The sequence below is a fragment of the Lepisma saccharinum genome, chromosome 23 (genome assembly GCF_977018435.1).
Source record: "Lepisma saccharinum chromosome 23, izLepSacc3.1, whole genome shotgun sequence".
NCBI classification, from domain to species: Eukaryota; Metazoa; Arthropoda; class Insecta; order Zygentoma; family Lepismatidae; genus Lepisma; species Lepisma saccharinum.
The window spans coordinates 5,108,998-5,130,700 of NC_139251.1; positions in this window are offsets into that span (position 1 = coordinate 5,108,998).

Here is a 21,703-nt window from a genome sequence, read left to right on the forward strand (position 1 = left end):
GTTTTGAATCCGAAGGACAACTTCAAAAATTCAAATTCAAAAATGCTACTATAGCAGCACTTGTTTTGAATTCGAAAAATTCCTATGCCAGGATGATCTATGGGTTTTGTATAGTTTTGAACAACCTTTAAAAAGTTTTGAATCCGATTCAGTTTTTCGTAATAACGAATTCAAAAATGCTACTACAGGTTGACGCCTCAGTAGCACTTTCACCAAATTCAACGGAAACGATGCCATTTCGTAGTCTAGGTTATGTATCGTTTTGAACAACCTTCAGAAAGTTTTGAATCCGAAGGACAACTTCAAAAATTCAAATTCAAAAATGCTACTATAGCAGCACTTGTTTTGAATTCGAAAAATTCCTATGCCAGGATGATCTATGGGTTTTGTATAGTTTTGAACAACCTTTAAAAAGTTTTGAATCCGATTCAGTTTTTCGTAATAACGAATTCAAAAATGCTACTACAGGTTGACGCCTCAGTAGCACTTTCAGCAAATTCAACGGAAACGATGCCATTTCGTAGTCTAGGTTATGTATCGTTTTGAACAACCTTCAGAAAGTTTTGAATCCGAAGGACAACTTCAAAAATTCAAATTCAAAAATGCTACTATAGCAGCACTTGTTTTGAATTCGAAAAATTCCTATGCCAGGATGATCTATGGGTTTTGTATAGTTTTGAACAATCTTTAAAAAGTTTTGAATCCGATTCAGTTTTTCGTAATAACGAATTCAAAAATGCTACTACAGGTTGACGCCTCAGTAGCACTTTCACCAAATTCAACGGAAACGATGCCATTTCGTAGTCTAGGTTATGTATCGTTTTGAACAACCTTCAGAAAGTTTTGAATCCGAAGGACAACTTCAAAAATTCAAATTCAAAAATGCTACTATAGCAGCACTTGTTTTGAATTCGAAAAATTCCTATGCCAGGATGATCTATGGGTTTTGTATAGTTTTGAACAACCTTTAAAAAGTTTTGAATCCGATTCAGTTTTTCGTAATAACGAATTCAAAAATGCTACTACAGGTTGACGCCTCAGTAGCACTTTCACCAAATTCAACGGAAACGATGCCATTTCGTAGTCTAGGTTATGTATCGTTTTGAACAACCATCAGAAAGTTTTGAACCCGAAGGACAACTTCAAAAATTCAAATTCAAAAATGCTACTATAGCAGCACTTGTTTTGAATTCGAAAAATTCCTATGCCAGGATGATCTATGGGTTTTGTATACTTTTGAACAACCTTTAAAAAGTTTTGAATCCGATTCAGTTTTTCGTAATAACGAATTCAAAAATGCTTTCTACAGGTTGACGCCTCAGTAGCACTTTCAGCAAATTCAACGGAAACGATGCCATTTCGTAGTCTAGGTTATGTATCGTTTTGAACAACCTTCAGAAAGTTTTGAATCCGAAGGACAACTTCAAAAATTCAAATTCAAAAATGCTACTATAGCAGCACTTGTTTTGAATTCGAAAAATTCCTATGCCAGGATGATCTATGGGTTTTGTATAGTTTTGAACAACCTTTAAAAAGTTTTGAATCCGATTCAGTTTTTCGTAATAACGAATTCAAAAATGCTACTACAGGTTGACGCCTCAGTAGCACTTTCAGCAAATTCAACGGAAACGATGCCATTTCGTAGTCTAGGTTATGTATCGTTTTGAACAACCTTCAGAAAGTTTTGAATCCGAAGGACAACTTCAAAAATTCAAATTCAAAAATGCTACTATAGCAGCACTTGTTTTGAATTCGAAAAATTCCTATGCCAGGATGATCTATGGGTTTTGTATAGTTTTGAACAACCTTTAAAAAGTTTTGAATCCGATTCAGTTTTTCGTAATAACGAATTCAAAAATGCTACTACAGGTTGACGCCTCAGTAGCACTTTCACCAAATTCAACGGAAACGATGCCATTTGGTAGTCTAGGTTATGTATCGTTTTGAACAACCTTCAGAAAGTTTTGAATCCGAAGGACAACTTCAAAAATTCAAATTCAAAAATGCTACTATAGCAGCACTTGTTTTGAATTCGAAAAATTCCTATGCCAGGATGATCTATGGGTTTTGTATAGTTTTGAACAACCTTTAAAAAGTTTTGAATCCGATTCAGTTTTTCGTAATAACGAATTCAAAAATGCTACTACAGGTTGACGCCTCAGTAGCACTTTCACCAAATTCAACGGAAACGATGCCATTTCGTAGTCTAGGTTATGTATCGTTTTGAACAACCTTCAGAAAATTTTGAATCCGAAGGACAACTTCAAAAATTCAAATTCAAAAATGCTACTATAGCAGCACTTGTTTTGAATTCGAAAAATTCCTATGCCAGGATGATCTATAGGTTTTGTATAGTTTTGAACAACCTTTAAAAAGTTTTGAATCCGATTCAGTTTTTCGTAATAACGAATTCAAAAATGCTACTACAGGTTGACGCCTCAGTAGCACTTTCAGCAAATTCAACGGAAACGATGCCATTTCGTAGTCTAGGTTATGTATCGTTTTGAACAACCTTCAGAAAGTTTTGAATCCGAAGGACAACTTCAAAAATTCAAATTCAAAAATGCTACTATAGCAGCACTTGTTTTGAATTCGAAAAATTCCTATGCCAGGATGATCTATGGGTTTTGTATAGTTTTGAACAACCTTTAAAAAGTTTTGAATCCGATTCAGTTTTTCGTAATAACGAATTCAAAAATGCTACTACAGGTTGACGCCTCAGTAGCACTTTCACCAAATTCAACGGAAACGATGCCATTTGGTAGTCTAGGTTATGTATCGTTTTGAACAACCTTCAGAAAGTTTTGAATCCGAAGGACAACTTCAAAAATTCAAATTCAAAAATGCTACTATAGCAGCACTTGTTTTGAATTCGAAAAATTCCTATGCCAGGATGATCTATGGGTTTTGTATAGTTTTGAACAACCTTTAAAAAGTTTTGAATCCGATTCAGTTTTTCGTAATAACGAATTCAAAAATGCTACTACAGGTTGACGCCTCAGTAGCACTTTCACCAAATTCAACGGAAACGATGCCATTTCGTAGTCTAGGTTATGTATCGTTTTGAACAACCTTCAGAAAGTTTTGAATCCGAAGGACAACTTCAAAAATTCAAATTCAAAAATGCTACTATAGCAGCACTTGTTTTGAATTCGAAAAATTCCTATGCCAGGATGATCTATGGGTTTTGTATAGTTTTGAACAACCTTTAAAAAGTTTTGAATCCGATTCAGTTTTTCGTAATAACGAATTCAAAAATGCTACTACAGGTTGACGCCTCAGTAGCACTTTCAGCAAATTCAACGGAAACGATGCCATTTCGTAGTCTAGGTTATGTATCGTTTTGAACAACCTTCAGAAAGTTTTGAATCCGAAGGACAACTTCAAAAATTCAAATTCAAAAATGCTACTATAGCAGCACTTGTTTTGAATTCGAAAAATTCCTATGCCAGGATGATCTATGGGTTTTGTATAGTTTTGAACAATCTTTAAAAAGTTTTGAATCCGATTCAGTTTTTCGTAATAACGAATTCAAAAATGCTACTACAGGTTGACGCCTCAGTAGCACTTTCACCAAATTCAACGGAAACGATGCCATTTCGTAGTCTAGGTTATGTATCGTTTTGAACAACCTTCAGAAAGTTTTGAATCCGAAGGACAACTTCAAAAATTCAAATTCAAAAATGCTACTATAGCAGCACTTGTTTTGAATTCGAAAAATTCCTATGCCAGGATGATCTATGGGTTTTGTATAGTTTTGAACAACCTTTAAAAAGTTTTGAATCCGATTCAGTTTTTCGTAATAACGAATTCAAAAATGCTACTACAGGTTGACGCCTCAGTAGCACTTTCACCAAATTCAACGGAAACGATGCCATTTCGTAGTCTAGGTTATGTATCGTTTTGAACAACCATCAGAAAGTTTTGAACCCGAAGGACAACTTCAAAAATTCAAATTCAAAAATGCTACTATAGCAGCACTTGTTTTGAATTCGAAAAATTCCTATGCCAGGATGATCTATGGGTTTTGTATACTTTTGAACAACCTTTAAAAAGTTTTGAATCCGATTCAGTTTTTCGTAATAACGAATTCAAAAATGCTTTCTACAGGTTGACGCCTCAGTAGCACTTTCAGCAAATTCAACGGAAACGATGCCATTTCGTAGTCTAGGTTATGTATCGTTTTGAACAACCTTCAGAAAGTTTTGAATCCGAAGGACAACTTCAAAAATTCAAATTCAAAAATGCTACTATAGCAGCACTTGTTTTGAATTCGAAAAATTCCTATGCCAGGATGATCTATGGGTTTTGTATAGTTTTGAACAACCTTTAAAAAGTTTTGAATCCGATTCAGTTTTTCGTAATAACGAATTCAAAAATGCTACTACAGGTTGACGCCTCAGTAGCACTTTCAGCAAATTCAACGGAAACGATGCCATTTCGTAGTCTAGGTTATGTATCGTTTTGAACAACCTTCAGAAAGTTTTGAATCCGAAGGACAACTTCAAAAATTCAAATTCAAAAATGCTACTATAGCAGCACTTGTTTTGAATTCGAAAAATTCCTATGCCAGGATGATCTATGGGTTTTGTATAGTTTTGAACAACCTTTAAAAAGTTTTGAATCCGATTCAGTTTTTCGTAATAACGAATTCAAAAATGCTACTACAGGTTGACGCCTCAGTAGCACTTTCACCAAATTCAACGGAAACGATGCCATTTGGTAGTCTAGGTTATGTATCGTTTTGAACAACCTTCAGAAAGTTTTGAATCCGAAGGACAACTTCAAAAATTCAAATTCAAAAATGCTACTATAGCAGCACTTGTTTTGAATTCGAAAAATTCCTATGCCAGGATGATCTATGGGTTTTGTATAGTTTTGAACAACCTTTAAAAAGTTTTGAATCCGATTCAGTTTTTCGTAATAACGAATTCAAAAATGCTACTACAGGTTGACGCCTCAGTAGCACTTTCACCAAATTCAACGGAAACGATGCCATTTCGTAGTCTAGGTTATGTATCGTTTTGAACAACCTTCAGAAAATTTTGAATCCGAAGGACAACTTCAAAAATTCAAATTCAAAAATGCTACTATAGCAGCACTTGTTTTGAATTCGAAAAATTCCTATGCCAGGATGATCTATAGGTTTTGTATAGTTTTGAACAACCTTTAAAAAGTTTTGAATCCGATTCAGTTTTTCGTAATAACGAATTCAAAAATGCTACTACAGGTTGACGCCTCAGTAGCACTTTCAGCAAATTCAACGGAAACGATGCCATTTCGTAGTCTAGGTTATGTATCGTTTTGAACAACCTTCAGAAAGTTTTGAATCCGAAGGACAACTTCAAAAATTCAAATTCAAAAATGCTACTATAGCAGCACTTGTTTTGAATTCGAAAAATTCCTATGCCAGGATGATCTATGGGTTTTGTATAGTTTTGAACAACATTTAAAAAGTTTTGAATCCGATTCAGTTTTTCGTAATAACGAATTCAAAAATGCTACTACAGGTTGACGCCTCAGTAGCACTTTCACCAAATTCAACGGAAACGATGCCATTTGGTAGTCTAGGTTATGTATCGTTTTGAACAACCTTCAGAACGTTTTGAATCCGAAGGACAACTGCAAAAATTCAAATTCAAAAATGCTACTATAGCAGCACTTGTTTTGAATTCGAAAAATTCCTATGCCAGGATGATCTATGGGTTTTGTATAGTTTTGAACAACCTTTAAAAAGTTTTGAATCCGATTCAGTTTTTCGTAATAACGAATTCAAAAATGCTACTACAGGTTGACGCCTCAGTAGCACTTTCACCAAATTCAACGGAAACGATGCCATTTCGTAGTCTAGGTTATGTATCGTTTTGAACAACCTTCAGAAAGTTTTGAATCCGAAGGACAACTTCAAAAATTCAAATTCAAAAATGCTACTATAGCAGCACTTGTTTTGAATTCGAAAAATTCCTATGCCAGGATGATCTATGGGTTTTGTATAGTTTTGAACAATCTTTAAAAACTTTTGAATCCGATTCAGTTTTTCGTAATAACGAATTCAAAAATGCTACTACAAGTTGACGCCTCAGTAGCACTTTCACCAAATTCAACGGAAACGATGCCATTTCGTAGTCTAGGTTATGTATCGTTTTGAACAACCTTCAGAAAGTTTTGAATCCGAAGGACAACTTCAAAAATTCAAATTCAAAAATGCTACTATAGCAGCACTTGTTTTGAATTCGAAAAATTCCTATGCCAGGATGATCTATGGGTTTTGTATAGTTTTGAACAACCTTTAAAAAGTTTTGAATCCGATTCAGTTTTTCGTAATAACGAATTCAAAAATGCTACTACAGGTTGACGCCTCAGTAGCACTTTCACCAAATTCAACGGAAACGATGCCATTTGGTAGTCTAGGTTATGTATCGTTTTGAACAACCTTCAGAAAGTTTTGAATCCGAAGGACAACTTCAAAAATTCAAATTCAAAAATGCTACTATAGCAGCACTTGTTTTGAATTCGAAAAATTCCTATGCCAGGATGATCTATGGGTTTTGTATAGTTTTGAACAACCTTTAAAAAGTTTTGAATCCGATTCAGTTTTTCGTAATAACGAATTCAAAAATGCTACTACAGGTTGACGCCTCAGTAGCACTTTCACCAAATTCAACGGAAACGATGCCATTTGGTAGTCTAGGTTATGTATCGTTTTGAACAACCTTCAGAAAGTTTTGAATCCGAAGGACAACTTCAAAAATTCAAATTCAAAAATGCTACTATAGCAGCACTTGTTTTGAATTCGAAAAATTCCTATGCCAGGATGATCTATGGGTTTTGTATAGTTTTGAACAACCTTTAAAAAGTTTTGAATCCGATTCAGTTTTTCGTAATAACGAATTCAAAAACGCTACTACAGGTTGACGCCTCAGTAGCACTTTCACCAAATTCAACGGAAACGATGCCATTTCGTAGTCTAGGTTATGTATCGTTTTGAACAACCTTCAGAAAGTTTTGAATCCGAAGGACAACTGCAAAAATTCAAATTCAAAAATGCTACTATAGCAGCACTTGTTTTGAATTCGAAAAATTCCTATGCCAGGATGATCTATGGGTTTTGTATAGTTTTGAACAACCTTTAAAAAGTTTTGAATCCGATTCAGTTTTTCGTAATAACGAATTCAAAAATGCTACTACAGGTTGACGCCTCAGTAGCACTTTCACCAAATTCAACGGAAACGATGCCATTTGGTAGTCTAGGTTATGTATCGTTTTGAACAACCTTCAGAAAGTTTTGAATCCGAAGGACAACTTCAAAAATTCAAATTCAAAAATGCTACTATAGCAGCACTTGTTTTGTATTCGAAAAATTCCTATGCCACGATGATCTATGGGTTTTGTATAGTTTTGAACAACCTTTAAAAAGTTTTGAATCCGATTCAGTTTTTCGTAATAACGAATTCAAAAATGCTACTACAGGTTGACGCCTCAGTAGCACTTTCACCAAATTCAACGGAAACGATGCCATTTGGTAGTCTAGGTTATGTATCGTTTTGAACAACCTTCAGAAAGTTTTGAATCCGAAGGACAACTGCAAAAATTCAAATTCAAAAATGCTACTATAGCAGCACTTGTTTTGAATTCGAAAAATTCCTATGCCAGGATGATCTATGGGTTTTGTATAGTTTTGAACAATCTTTAAAAAGTTTTGAATCCGATTCATTTTTTCGTAATAACGAATTCAAAAATGCTACTACAGGTTGACGCCTCAGTAGCACTTTCACCAAATTCAACGGAAACGATGCCATTTGGTAGTCTAGGTTATGTATCGTTTTGAACAACCTTCAGAAAGTTTTGAATCCGAAGGACAACTTCAAAAATTCAAATTCAAAAATGCTACTATAGCAGCACTTGTTTTGAATTCGAAAAATTCCTATGCCAGGATGATCTATGGGTTTTGTATAGTTTTGAACAACATTTAAAAAGTTTTGAATCCGATTCAGTTTTTCGTAATAACGAATTCAAAAATGCTACTACAGGTTGACGCCTCAGTAGCACTTTCACCAAATTCAACGGAAACGATGCCATTTCGTAGTCTAGGTTATGTATCGTTTTGAACAACCTTCAGAAAGTTTTGAATCCGAAGGACAACTGCAAAAATTCAAATTCAAAAATGCTACTATAGCAGCATTTGTTTTGAATTCGAAAAATTCCTATGCCAGGATGATCTATGGGTTTTGTATAGTTTTGAACAACTTTTAAAAAGTTTTGAATCCGATTCAGTTTTTCGTAATAACGAATTCAAAAATGCTACTACAGGTTGACGCCTCAGTAGCACTTTCACCAAATTCAACGGAAACGATGCCATTTGGTAGTCTAGGTTATGTATCGTCTTGCGCAACCTTCATAAAGTTTTGAATTCGAAGGACAACTTCAAAATTTCAAATTGTCACGTGCCAGTTTCGATGACACAATGAAATTTGCAAGGAGGAATGGTTTCTCGGATGCGACGATAGATGGCAGCACGCCATATAAAGAAGAGCAGAGCTCATTTTACAAACTAGCGGCGGAGAAGAGCGATTATATATATTATAGTAAATGAAAAATATATAAAGGAAGATTATATATTATTATATTTCACTCTATTTTCGGGTGAAAAAGAAACGTGTTGAATTCAGATGTGGATAATATGGACCATGACCATGACGCATCCAAAAATTCAAATTCAAATGAAAAACTTCACTTTATGACAGCATCATGGAACTTTTTTGATTTGATTTGGTTGATTTTGCTTTGCTTGTGCCACTTTTTGCTAATTTGCGAAGATGGGGTGAGTGATGATATGATGAAATTGATGAATAGACATCACAAACGTCCATGCCCAAGCCAGGATTCGAACCCGGGACCCAAGCATCATATAACTATTTCAAAGAAGAGTTGTCGGATTGATCTGCTCTATAAGTAGCCTTCGATGTTTCTGTAAGTATCAAATTACGTATTATTGCGTCAATAACCAATGTTTGCGATTTCACTTCAGTCCTTATGTCAATGTTTTTTTTTCCTGATTAATAAATTTGTGCTGTCTAATTTGTTTGTGTTTGTCTTGTGTAGTAGTTGTGGTGTGTTTATGTTTATATTGTGTTATAGTTGTGATGTGTTTGTGTGTGTGTCTTGTGTAGTAGTTGTGTTGTCTAATGTGTTTGTGTTTGTCTTGTGTAGTAATTGTGCTGTCTAATGTGTTTGTGTTTGTCTTGTGTAGTAGTTCCTCCATTCATATTCGGGGTTAGGCGAAGAGCTGACAACTCTGCACTGTAAAAAAATATGTCAAGAAACAGCAATATAAGGCCATGGATGTTCCCAAGGTAAAATATTCCGGAGGTGAAATAGTCCCCCGTTCGGATCTCCGGGTGGGGACTACTTTGGGAGGTCCCTGGACTAAGGATAAGATCTACATTAGGAAAAAGGATATTAAATTAGGCACCTGGAATGTTCTGAGCCTTTAACGGCCTGGAGCATTTCAGTGTACAGTTCATGAGATAGTTAAGTATAAATTAGATGTAGTAGCTGTCCAGGAAGTTAGGTGGCCAGGAGAAGGGAATTGTAAAACTAAAAATTATACTTTTTTCTATGGTGGTACTGAAAATCATAATTTTGGAACAGGCTTTTTCATAAATAATAGAATTATCTCACCTCTTAAAACAGTAGAATTTATTAATGATAGGATATCATATGCAGTTTTACAGGGTAGGTGGTGTAAAATTATTTTAATAAACATACATGCACCAACGGAAGATAAAGATGATAATACTAAAGATGATTTTTATACAGAGTTAGAACAGGTCTTTGATAAATTTTCTCAGTATGATATGAAAATTCTGTTAGGTGACTGTAATTCTCAGATTGGCAAAGAAGAGACATTTAAACCCACGATTGGTAAAGAAAGTCTTCATGAATTAAGTAATGATAATGGTATAAGATTGATTACTTTTGCAACCTCAAAGAATTTAATTGTGAAAAGTACCACTTTTAAACATAAAGATATCCATAAATATGCCTGGTCTTCTCCAGATGGTAAAACTCATAATCAGATAGAGCATATTCTCATTGATAAGAGAAGGCATACTAGTATAATTGACGTTCGTACACATAGAGGTGCCAGTGACCATTATTTAGTAATTGCTAAATTAAGAGAAAGACTCTCAGTGATAAATCATAAGCAACAAAATCTAAAAGTTATAAAATTTGATACAGGAAAGTTTACTGATGAAAGAATTAAGAAAGATTACCAAATTAAACTGTCAAATAGATTTGATGTTTTGCAGGATTTAAGTGATGATGAAAACATAAATGAAACAGACGTAAATAAGAATTGGGAGCACATACGTAATGCAATAGAATCAGCAGCTAAAGAAAGTATAGGATACCATAAACCGAAAAAAAGTAAGCCATGGTTTGATAATGAATGTCATAATCTAATAGAAATAAGAAATCATGCTAGACTTAGGTGGCTAAATAACTCTGATGATACAAATCTAAGCAATTATAATAGAATAAAGCGAGAAGTTAACCGCACGTTTAGAAGTAGAAAAAAAGAGATTACTTGAAAAGCAAAATTAACGAAATTGAAACAAACAGCAAAAATAAAAATATCAAGAGATTTATATAAAGGTGTAAATGAGTTTAGAAAGGGGTGGCAACCTAAAGTAAACTTGATAAAAGATAAAGACGGTGATTTTCTAGCTGACCCAAGCGATATTCTAAATAGATGGAAGAACTACTTTAATGACCTTTTAAATGTTCATGTAGGAGATAAATCAGAAGTAAATGAAGTCCACACAGCAGAACCTTTAGTTCCAGAACCTAACTTGACTGAAGTTAAAGATGCTATTAAAAGGCTAAAGAATAACAAACCACCTGGCATTGATTTAATACCAGCTGAGTTAATTAAATATGGTGGAAATTCATTAATATGTCAAATTCATAAATTAATTTGTTTAATATGGAATAAAGAAGAAATCCCTCAACAGTGGAAAGAATCCATAATTGTTCCTTTTTTTTAAAAAAGGTGATAAAATGAACTGCAATAATTACCGTGGAATTTCTCTACTCTCAACAACATATAAAATATTATCTAACATTCTTTTAACAAGACTAACCCCATATGCTAATGAAATTATAGGTGATTATCAATGTGGATTTAAACGTAACAGATCAACTACAGACCAAATTTTTCACATCAGACAGACACTTGGAAAAAAGTGGGAATATAATCAAAATGTCCATCAGATATTCATTGATTTCAAAAAAGCATATGATTCGGTCAAAAGAGATAAATTATATAATATATTAGTAGAGTTTGGAATACCTAAGAAGCTTGTTAGTATGATAAAAATATGCACCAGTGAAACAGAAAGTAAAATTCGTTTGGGTATTAGTATGTCTGACAAATTTACAATTCATGATGGGTTAAAACAAGGAGATGCATTATCTCCTTTGCTCTTTAATTTTGCCTTAGAATATGCTGTTAGGAAGGTAAAAGAAACTAAAGAAGGACTAAAATTAAATGGTGTGACTCAGTTGTTAGCATATGCAGATGATGTAGACTTACTGGGGGATGATGCGAATACAATTAAGAATAATGCTAAAATATTTTTCAAAACTGCTAAAGAGATAGGTTTGGAAGTTAACAAAGAGAAAACTAAATATATGCTTACAGGCCGAAACCAAGTGTTAGGTAATAATCAAAATCTAATTATTGATAACAACTCGTTTGAACCAGTTTCCAAATTCAAATACTTAGGAGTAATATTAACAAATGAAAATTATATTAAAGAGGAAATAAAAAGTAGGCTTAATTCAGGAAATGCATGTTACTTCTCTCTTCATAAACTTTTGTCTTCTCGTTTAATATCTAAGAAACTAAAAGTTAAAATATACAAAACAGTAATTTTGCCTGTAGTATTATATGGGTGTGAAACTTGGTCCCTTACATTGAAAGAAGAACATAAATTGAGAGTATTTGAAAATAAGATCCTTAGGAAAATCTTTGGACCTAAAAGGGATGAGGAGACAGGTGGGTGGAGAAGGGTACATAATTTAGAACTACATAATTTGTATTCATGTCCAGATATTATTAGAATAATTAAATCAAGAAGACTTAGGTGGGCCGGCCATGTGGCACGAATGGGAGAGGAAAGAGGAGTTTACAGGATTCTTGTTGGGAAACCTGATGGTAAGAGACCTGTAGGAAGGCCAAGAAGAAGATGGAGGGACAACGTTGAGATGGACCTAAGGGAAATCGGTAGGGATGGAAAAGAGTATATAGAAGTTGCTCAAGATAGGGAAAGATGGAAGGCCTGTGTTGCTGCAGCCATGAACCTTCGGGTTTAAGAAGGCTAGGGAGTTAGTTAGTAGTTAGATTATAAAAATTATAGAAGGAGTGAATAAAATGTTATATATAGCAAATTAAGATAATATATGAAACAATTGGGAAAGTTATTAAGTGAGCAAATTAATTCAGAAATTTATCTCTTTTTGAATCTCTGGCGAGGAGAACGTCGCCATGTTTTGGTTGCTTGTCCCCGGTGGCGCTGTTGTCAAATTTGACGCCCCGAAACACTTTACGGTTGCGCTCTTTATTAGTCGCACTGGGCCATCGGCAGCGCTTGTTATTAGCGATCCTGGTTATTTCCCTTGGTTGTTGTTTTAGGAGGAGGCGCTATTGTCAGATTAGACGCCCCTAAAAATCCTCTATAGCTTTGGTTCAATTCTCTACAAGGAATGCAGCATAATGATTTGTCTATATTACTGAGAAGAGATATGGTATAGAGAAATATTTGCGATAAATGAGAGAAATAAGACTTTTTCCAGTGGCAAAGAAGAATAGAAGAAATAAGAAGTTGCTGTGGAAAGATACAAATAGAAGAATTTATCGAGAATATAAGAATATCTCATCGGAATATAGAAGATAATAAGAATTGCTGCTGAAAGAAGAAATAAGAATTGATATGAATAGAGGAAATAAGAAACAGCGATGAATAAAAGGGGATGACTATATTTTGTAAATAGAAGAAAGAGATTGTCATAAAAGGTAGAAGAAAGAAAAAGAAGATTATCCTTTTACCAAAGAAAAGAAGTGGAAATTGAAGAAAGAAGAAGCCATTCATATATTTTGTCATAGAAGAAATTGACGAAAGAAGAAGAAGCCTTTATTTCCTATAGAAGAAATTGATGAAAGAAGAACGAGCCTTTCCATATTTTATCATAGAAGAAATTGATGAAAGAAGAAGAAGCCTTCCTATTACCATAGAGGAGATTGATAAAAGAAGAAGAAGCCTTTTACCAAAAATAGAAGGAAGAAAAGAAGAAGAAGCCTTTTCCCAAATTAGAAGGAAAAATAGAAGAAGAAGAAGCCTTTTCCCCAAAATTGTGAGAAGAAAAGAAGAAGAGGATTTGCTTTCGATTATTTATTTTTATTTATTTATTATTTGAAGTAGGGTTACACTTAAGCTTACAGTATTTTTACACGGATTATCTTACTATAGAAACAGCTTCGCTATATATTTTCTCTGTATTGTGTATAGTTTTCAGAATATAGATCCGCATTTAACTATATCCTCTTGGCTATAAAACGCTTTCTTATTTGGAATTCTCGAATAAAGAACCTATCCCCCTGAGATTAAGATATCTGTAGCCGTGGTAAAGAACATTCAAGTACGTACCCCCAAAGGGCGTAGCATTTAGTGGCGCCCATAACGTGGAGCCTTGCCTTACCTTAACTTACCCACGAACCAGACGTAGCAAAATTCAAAAATGCTACTATAGCAGCACTTGTTTTAAATTCGATAAATTCCTAAACGAATATGATCTGTGGATTTTGTATTGTTTCGAGCAACCTTTGAAAGGTTTTGAATCCCAATCGGTGTTTCAAAATTACGAATTCAAAAACGTTTCTTCAAATTTGCAACTCAGGATAAGTTTCAACAAATTCTACCGTTTAATTTTTCATTTCTTAATACACTCAGGACTGTGCATATTACACTAGAAATTGTTTCATCTTAACACGTAATATTGAAGTTGATAGTACCTTAGAAAAGGGGCCACGCCTTATAATTTTGTCCGGATTGCAGGAGCGAAATACTGATAAAATAATGTGGACAGATATAATGTTTATGAGTTTTACAAGCACGTATTCTCTGGCCCTCTTACTCTCATTCTTTCTCCTATTTGTTTTGTTTTTCTTTCGCCTTTTCTCTTTGCTGCTGCATCACTTCTTATTTACCCTTTTCCACCATTGTCCTCTGCTTGTAATCCAACCACATTGCGCTAAGACGCCAGGTGTCCCAGGTTCGAATCCTGGCCTGGGCATGGATGTTTGGAGTGTCCATTCATCAATTTCATCACTCATCCCCATCTTCGCAAGTTAGCCAAAAGTGGCACAAATAGCGAAGCAAAATAAAGCAAATCAATCAATCAATCAATTGTATTACAGCCCTCTCTTCCGCTTTCACCGTTTTTCTAATGTTCTTGTTAACTGTCTCATTTTTAGTATCTCCATCCATTCCAATCTAGAAAGAAGTAGGGAAGGGACTCGATATTGTCACCTGTTGTAAAGCAGCTTGTCTACCATTCCTGTCTCTCCTGTTTCAATCTTCACATAATCTCCCTATTTCTCTCCCTCTTGAGTTTCCCTAGCTCCGGTCTCGGTGGTGGAATGCACAGCTCGTTTCTCGGTTTTGAATCCCGGCCTGGGAATAGGTGTTCCTTCAATCAATTTCATCTTAGCCTCACTCATCTTCATCTTCGCGATTAGCCATAAGTGGCAGAAAACCGAAACAAAATAAAATAAATCAAATGAAAGTTTCCTTGCCTTCATTGTATCCCTGTCCATGTATTTCAGTTGCTCGCTGTAGACTTTTTCTCTTTAAGTTATACTAGTATATTAGGTGAACCAAGCAAATTACATTAATTGATATGAATGATTTGTATCATTTAGATTATTATACTGGCTTTGAGTCCAGATGTCAAAGGTTTGTTAGTCCGCAAAATGCAGTCTAGGGTGTACTAAGTTAGCATTTAGGGAACAGATTAGAGTATATTGTTTAATTCATGCGACAATTTTGAAAAATATGGAAAATTTTCTTTACAAGTGCAAGTGACACCCAAGTTATACTATAGCCGTCCGTAGGAGAGGAGCAAGGTTTCACACTTCATGGATGGAAGCAAACGAGCAGCAAAACTTTTTGAAATGTAATTTTAGCGTTTATAATCTATTTTGTATGTATGCAACCCACCACAGGAAACGACCGCTCTGACTTAACTTCCAGGGGAGCGCGCCAGGGTTGCCACTAGCGTCACTTGGCAGTCTTACTTGAGTTAAATACAAAAGAGTAATGATACGAGGGTCACTATTTATATTTTGAGCCTTGGCAACACTGATTGAAGTTAGGCGCGATTTGACGTTTGCACGGAACCGTCTGGCATTATTGACCATAACGTACTTCAAATGTTTTGTCAATAGCTTCATTTGTGTTGTTTATGTTGCCTTGGAGATTGCGCGACAACAATAAAATGGAATTAACTCGTGAACATTTTCGTGCGATGATTTTTTACGATTTTCGACGTGGATTATCAAGTCAAGAGTGCATCGATCAACTTACTTCCACATTTGGCGATGAAGCCCCTTCCTTTGCCACTGTGAAACGCTGGTATAACGAATTTAATCGTGGCCTCCATTCGCTCACCGACGAGATTCGCGAAGGTCGTCCAAAATCAGTTGTTGTTCAATAAAACATTGATGCTGTGCAAACCCTAATACTGCAAGGTCGTCATGTGACATACTGTGAGATTGTGGCAAACATAGGCATTAGTTCCACCAGCATATATAAAATATTACATGATCATTTAGCTGTAAGAAAGGTATGTTCTCGTTGGATCCCACACAATTTGACAAAAACTCAAAAAGACGCTCTCGTCAATTGGTGCAAACAAATGCTCAATAAATACAATCATGGTGCTTCAAAAGACGTATATAAGTTTGTAACAGGTGACAAATCATGGATATATGCATATGAGCCGGAACGTAAACACCAGTCGACTGTATGGGTGTTTCAAGATGAATCCAATCCAACAAAAGTTGTTCGCGGTCGAAGCACATCGAAACAAATGGTCGCCTGTTTTTTAGGGAAAACTGGTCATGTGGCAACTGTGCCTTTAGAGAAACGTAGAACGGTCAACTCTGAATGGCACACAACAATTTGTTTGCCAGAGGTATTCGGTCAAATACGGAAAACAAACAAACGCCGTCGGATCATTCTTCATCAAGACAATGCCAGCTGTCACACATCTCGTCTAACAACCGACTTTATGAACAGTCAAAAAATCGAATTGATGGGTCATCCGCCGTAAAGTCCTGATTTGGCACCCAATGACTTCTTCTTGTTCCCGAATGTCAAGAATAAATTGCGTGGACAACGATTTTCGTCGGCGGAAGACGCCGTTGATGCGTTCAGAAACCATATTATGGAGGTGTCTCAAGAAGATTGGAAAAACTGCTTTGGCAAATTGTTCGAACGAATGCAAAAGTGTATTGACCATAAAGGAGAATACTTCGAAAAACAATAAAGCAGTTTTCAATGCCAAATTCCTGTTTTTTCATTGTTAGGCTCAAAATATAAATAGTGACCCTCGTATTTGCGATGTTGTAAGAATTACATATTTACAGTACTTATTAGAATCAACACTCTTGACAGTGGTAGCGTCATTGCTTGTAATCGAGGGGTTCCGGGTTCGATACCCGGTGGAGGCTCAAGTGGTTCGGATCCCACTTTAAACTGTAGGTCCAGTCCCGATTAGCCTTACTGTGCATAAAGTGGACTTAAAACACCAACTCAACCCAACTCAACACTCTTGAATTTCAGTCCTCATTTATTTGAAATCCTTTGCATTGGTAAGTTTGTAAGTACTGTAAATACTACTTAGAACATCACAAATAACATTATTCTTTTGAATTTAGTTCAGGGAAGACTGCCAAGTGACACTAGTGGCAACCCTGCCGCGTTCCCCTGGAAGTTATGTCAGAGCGGTTGTTTCCTGTGTTGGGTTGCATACATACAGGATAGATTTTAAGCGCTTGTAGCGCAGAAACTAAGCGCTTTCGAGGAAAAGTATATTAGGAAAGGTTACTTGTTTTTATGATATCTACCAGCACCCAAGCGTTGTTGAAGGTGTTTTGCGACACCCTGTAAATTAAATATAAAATTGATTTAACTTCTGATTTTCCTGTGTTCAGTACTGTCCTTCACTTCTCAAAGTTCTCTCGATCCATCCACATAGGAGTAGCTACGTCTGTCCATCTTGAAGTGCTTCCGAGTTCTAATTTGAAGAAATCCTGCTTTCAAGAAGAATTACAAATCAACCCTTTTTCTAGCTCCACCTTTTAGTCTACAAGGAACTGACATGTTTCCATTTTCATACTGGTGCTAATGCAGGCCCAGACTGGCCCACCGGGACACCCGTCAAAATCCTGGTACGCCCTCTCAATGCCTTTCCGAAAACACATTTTTGTCCCCACGTTTTTGTCAACTCCTGGCAATCAGCGCCCTGTTGAGAAAAATTGCCACCGACCTCTTGGCAGCCCCAGTCCGGTGTAGTGCTAATGCACGTGTTTCTGGAGAACAATTAACAACATCTTGCAGTCACGGTAGCACGTAACACATTAACAGAATAACGACTTACCTTCTTCCGTTTGGAAACTGTTTTTGGGGAAATGTTTACTGGAATGTTTTCGATTCTGTATGATTGTATTGTCTGTCTCAAAACTATAAGTAACTATCGATCTAACAATACATCGCTGTTAACAATTGGGTCGTAATTTGAGACGGAGTGGTGGACTATTGCGGTAGTGGTTTAGATTTGTCATCATTGGATATACTATATGAGTCAATAAGTTGAATTGTTCTACAACTCACACCTAGTATCAAAAAATAAAAGAGAAGTTTAACGCGGCAGAGTTGAAACCTTTCAACGCCTTTACATAAATGGCAATCACACTGTATTTTTGTCTCCAGGTCTGAAACTTCTATTTTATGGATTTCTTTGTATTGGTATGTGCGCCCGCTCGTGTTCGTATTTTACCGTATATCTTCCTGCACTCTATGGAAATACAAAAATATCGTTCTGTTAATATTTACTACAATTGGTCCACTTTGCATGTCAAATGTACGCCTAAAAAGTATATCTGACTGTACTAAAGGAACGTGGAAAAATTCTATAGGCTGAATTGAATTAAGTAAATGTATCGAACAGAAAGCAGTGGTCATTATTCAGCTGATTAGAAAGTACTTTCGTTTCTTGTTTTTCAAATTGCCTTGATACACTTATCGCCTTTAAAGAATGGTATCGAAGGTGTCGTTATTGAGATTGAACCCAAGTCTTAGGAATGTTAGGAATGTTTCTGTTAAGTTTTCTTTAAAACGTATTGTTGAATTCAAAGAACATCCTCTGTGGGATTTTAAAAACATTATTTTAGAAATTTCAGATTCTCGCCCGCAATAGCAGAATAAAAAGTTCGGTAGGGGAGACTGTTGTCCTATGGAACACTTCTAATTTACATTTAAAGTGTATATTGTTTACAAACATTACCTTCTTCTTTAAAATAATTCAAAGCACTGTGAACATATTCTACAATATTGTGGTAGTTAGTTCACTTTATCTGCGCTCTTGTAAACATTTTTTAAAGAGATGAAAATTGTTTAAAATGGGTGTGTAATGGTGTAATATGAAGAAGTGTAGTTACTGGATATTACTTCGATTCAGTGCCGCATCTACAAGCCGCAAAACCCCGCAGTGCAAAGGAGGGGGGGGGCGGAGACAAGCAAGCCTTTAGGGGGCCTTCAGCCATTGTCATAGTGGAGGGTTAATATATGCATAGGCTATGGAAAAAATACAAACTTAGTTACTCAGGGGTACAGAAACGAATACAATATATACAGGTAAAAGAAAAGTTATATTCCCTGTGCATATAGCACCGTGCTATGAAGGCACATTTAGGGAATGTGGCCTCACAGATTTTCGATGTCAGCCATCTTGGAGATGATGTAATCAGCACCACGCTGCGGTTGCCTTTACTCCCCGGCCAGATTCCATTTGATTTGAGGTTGGGTGGGCCCTAGAGTCGCTTTATACGGGGACAAAGCCGGAAAAATTACGACATTAGATCACCCACCCTGGGTCTCCCGCGTGGCAGTCAGACTAGAATCAAATCAGACTAGAATTTTACGAGAAATGCAGAGGTGAAGGTTTCTTCAACCTATCTTTAATCAGGAAAAAAATATGACTGCATGATTGTAACAAATGCATCATTTTCCAGGTGTGAGAAAACAGTGTACTATATACGATCAAATAACCCCCTTGCCATTTTTTAAAAAATTGAGTTGGGTGGGTGTGTGTAGGTGGGTGGAGGTAGGGGGGTAACCTTTGGTAATATTTTGCGGGGGGGGGCAAGACTTGTAGACACCGCACTGCGTCTATTGCTTGATAAGATGTAAATTTGTTTCAGAAGACTATGCTGCAGGCCTTCTTTAACTCAGATTTTTTTAAAAATAATTTTCCGAAAGTAAATACCGTACTTACACAATTCACACAAAAGATATTGTAGGAATTTTTACTACCTATGAAATTATATATATTGTAACTTTTTGTATTCCATCACTAAGAAGAATTGATATTTTCCTCATTGTATGCATATATAAATGAATTAAAAAGGTCACATACTTTTATCAGATAAATTATTTGCAGATAGGTATTTCTATTTCAATTTAATCGCCTGGTTCAGTCCCGATTAGATTGTTTTAACAAACTTCTGAGTATAGACTCAGACGAGAACAAACACAAACAAGGAGAAGGGCCTCACCATACACAAGACGAAACGAGATTGTGACAAGTTTCGACTCGTCTCATCTCGGTAATATTTCGAATAGGTTGTGAGTTTACTATCTGAGTAAGCTTGTAGGTGTGTGCCAGTAGTTTCCAAGACACACAGGTTTCTATTAATTGAAACCTCGCATGCACTATCTCTTTTATCTATAAATTAGGTGTGCTATTAATTCCATGTTAATTGCTTAAAATCTAGTTTTGTTATCACATGGAACACAAATTAACATCATTTAAAGTTAAATTCTAAAATCAAACTATAAACATTCAAAGTTAAATTCTAAAATCAAACTATAGTAAAAACCATAAAAATCTGCTGATTAGACAAATGAATGGGACTGTTCCTGCAGGTCTGATGGTTAACCAGTTGCTGTGTGAAGGGCACTGAGATCCTTGGACTTGATAACAAGAAACGGTTCTATTGATTTCTCTCATCTGATAAAGTTAGATTCATAGCATTGACCCCGCTTTCACATTCAGCTGTAGATATTGTTACAATTTCGATTGGATTCACAAAGTCTTTGAGTGTGTTGGCAGTGTGATTTATATTTTCTTTGTAAATGCGATAATATATAACATGCTTTCGCTTACATTAAACTTCACATTTTCACATAAACGAGGTACTAACATGTCGCTATAAAACACGCGTTGACGCTCATCTGAATGTTATGTATCTGAATTCAACACAAATATATCCAGAATATTATATATATATTTATTTTGTTCAGTGTCTTCAGGACATATATTACATAGTTTGTTACATATTTGCTGTTATTTATGTCACAAACCAACTTTTACTGTAGTAGGGCCCCTTGGGGGAGTAGTTAGCAAATTGCACTACGACGTCAGAGGTCCAGGGGTCCCGGATTCGAATCCTGGACTGGGCATGGATGTTTATGAATGTCCATTCATCAGTTTCATCATAACATCTTTCATCTTCGCAATTAGCCAAAAACTGGCACAAAATGAAGTAAAATAAATCAAATAAAGAAATCAACTTTTACTCTAATTAACAAATTAAAGTAAATAATTGGAGCTTTCTAATTCAATTAAGATATAAGATAACTTTATCAAACAAAAACCATAAGTTATCAAATGGTCTGCTCTTTAATTTTGGTTATCTTCAGTTTTAGTGCACAATTCACCGTTTTCGAGATATTCTTTTTTAAAATTTTCAACGTTAAATCTTGGCGCCCTTTTTCAAGATGTCGTCGAAGTTACAGATTAGAGAGTTGTAAACTCTTCAAAATCGGATTCGTCACATTTTTTTTACTATGGAGGCAGTTAGTTTCATTTCTGTTGCAATTAGTTGCCCAGACGACATTACTAGACTAAGTTCTAAGGTGTATCACTCAATGTAGCATATACTACTGTCAGATTTGTTTTATACCTGTTCTCAAATCAACCCCTAAATGAAACGTACACCAAACAGACATTACACTTAACAGTATAACATACCTTATTCCCACCAAAATTGAAGATCCGCTTTGCTAGGTATTCGAAGTCAAAGGTCGCATCATGAAGTGTGAAACCTTGCTCCTCTCCTACGGACGGCTATAGTATAACTTGGGTGTCACTTGCACTTGTAAAGAAAATTTTCCATATTTTTCAAAATTGTCGCATGAATTAAACAATATACTCTAATCTGTTCCCTAAATGCTAACTTAGTACACCCTAGACTGCATTTTGCGGACTAACAAACCTTTGACATCTGGACTCAAAGCCAGTATAATAATCTAAATGATACAAATCATTCATATCAATTAATGTAATTTGCTTG